This window comes from Condylostylus longicornis, unplaced genomic scaffold (assembly GCF_029603195.1).
Source record: "Condylostylus longicornis isolate FDR11 unplaced genomic scaffold, ASM2960319v2 ptg000156l, whole genome shotgun sequence".
Taxonomy (NCBI): Eukaryota; Metazoa; Arthropoda; class Insecta; order Diptera; family Dolichopodidae; genus Condylostylus; species Condylostylus longicornis.
Genome location: NW_026578124.1, coordinates 47,501 through 50,000, shown reverse-complemented (window position 1 = coordinate 50,000; position 2,500 = coordinate 47,501). Strand labels below are relative to the sequence as shown.

Here is a 2,500-nt window from a genome sequence, read left to right as displayed (position 1 = left end):
ATCAACCACTGTTCACACGAAACCCTTCTCCACTTCAGTCCTCCAAGGTCTCATTCGATTATTTGCTACTACCACCAAGATCTGTACCAATGGCAGCTCCACACATCCTTACGGAAGATGCTTCTACGCTACCATTGTACCCACCTACTTGTTAATGTTTCTAAATTTATATACATTAATAATGTAATATAAATCATTTACATTAACAGTGACGTATAGGTATACAACTTAAGCGCCATCCATTTTAAGGGCTAGTTGCTTCGGCAGGTGAGTTGTTACACACTCCTTAGCGGATTACGACTTCCATGTCCACCGTCCTGCTGTTTTAAGCAAGCAACGCCTTTCATGGTATCTGCATGAGTTGTTAATTTAGGCACCGTAACGTCACGTTTGGTTCATCCCACAGCGCCAGTTCTGCTTACCAAAAGTGGCCCACTGGGCACAATATATCATAACCTAAAACTTCATTCAAGAAAGTTTAGGTTCTTACCCATTTAAAGTTTGAGAATAGGTTAAGGTCGTTTCGGCCCTAAGGCCTCTAATCATTCGCTTTACCAGATAAGATTATTTTATATAATATTTTTATGCACCAGCTATCCTGAGGGAAACTTCGGTGGGAACCAGCTACTAGATAGTTCGATAGGTCTTTCGCCCCTATACCCAATTCTGACAATCGATTTGCACGTCAGAACTGTTTCGGTCTTCCATCAGGGTTTCCCCTGACTTCTACCTGATCAGGTATAGTTCACCATCTTTCGGGTCACAGCATATATGCTCAAGGTACGTTCTAGTTAGAGGTATAAAAAATAATTAAAAATTATTTATATACATAACTATATAGAACGCCCCAGGATTGATATTATATATATAAAATTATATATATAATTTAATCCCATATTAACAGTTAAGTTAATTACGCCTTTAGATTTTATTTAAAATAAATTCTAATGACTTGCACACATGTTAGACTCCTTGGTCCGTGTTTCAAGACGGGTCCCGAAGGTATCCTAAATCTATAGCATTGCTAATCATATTAATGCATATAATAATTATATTAATATATAAATTAATATAATATTATAAAATTATAATAATATATAATTTACGCATTATATTGATTTTTTATCTGTCAATTATTTATCCGATAATATTTAAATTATATTATATAGAAAATAAATTTTCATATATAAAATAAACTTTTTAAATATATCTTATGATAAATATATATTTATTAACAGATTGCAATGTCCATATATGAAAAAATTGCACACCATCATTATTATATAATTATATAATATTTATAATGTTGAATTTTTCATATTTCATGGATGTTTAGGTTCATCGGGCTTAACCTCTAAACAGTTTCACGTACTATTTAACTCTCTATTCAGAGTTCTTTTCAACTTTCCCTCACGGTACTTGTTTGCTATCGGTCTCATGGTTATATTTAGTTTTAGATGGAGTTTACCACCCACTTAGTGCTGCACTATCAAGCAACACGACTCTTTGGAAATATCTTCTAATAATCATTAACGTCATACGGGCCTAGCACCCTCTATGGGTAAATGGCCTCGTTTAAGAAGGACTTAGACTGTTAATTTCTCATATTAGAATATAGATATTCCATACACTACATCGGATATTTGTATAAACAAAATCCTTTAGTGCTGAACTAGTTTCTTTTCGCTCGCCGCTACTAAGAAAATCCTAGTTAGTTTCTTTTCCTCCCCTAACTAATATGCTTAAATTCAGGGGGTAGTCTCATATGAGTTGAGGTTGTTTTTAAGAATATTTTTAATTTTTCTTTTTAGTTGAAAACTAAATATATATAAGTTACTGTATTGTTTATATTATAAATAATATAATTTTATATAAGTTTTCCTCTTTAATGTATTAATACTAATTTATTAATACTAGGATATACTTATTTTTTTATTATATTTTATAATATAAGTAAAATATATATAATTGAATTTTAATATTATGGTATTCCTACCAGTAATATATCATGTGCTATAAATAATATAATTTAAAATTATATTATAAGCAACTTTATTAAATTATTCTTACAACCCTCAACCATATGTAGTCCATGCAGTATTAAATTTTTTAATAAATTTATATACTCTGTAGCATGGACTGCAATATGCGTTCAAAATGTCGATGTTCATGTGTCCTGCAGTTCACACGATGACGCACAGTTAGCTGCGTTCTTCATCGACCCATGAGCCAAGTGATCCACCGTTTAGAGTTTTATAAAATTTTTTTTTTATTTTCGTCAGATATATATCGATAATATATATACATTCTAAAACATATTAAAATATATAAATAATATAATCTATGTGCTGCGAATGTCTCTAACTTTCCTTTTATCCGTATCCCAACTGTTTTATACAAGAAAAGTTATTACCATAATATATGGACAACAACGTAAGAATATATTTTTATATATTTTCTATATTATAAATGATCGTATATTGTTTTATTTAAAATACTT

The 2,500-nt window shown here is 30.4% G+C and overlaps 2 pseudogenes; both read right to left on the bottom strand.

The window, feature by feature from the left end:
• The window catches only part of LOC129615989 (large subunit ribosomal RNA), a 4,018-nt pseudogene extending 2,239 nt beyond the window's left edge, over window positions 1-1,779 (bottom strand).
• Window positions 1,780-2,069: 290 nt separating this feature from the next.
• On the bottom strand, window positions 2,070-2,253 carry LOC129615997 (5.8S ribosomal RNA; annotated as a pseudogene).
• Window positions 2,254-2,500: the final 247 nt, after the last annotated feature.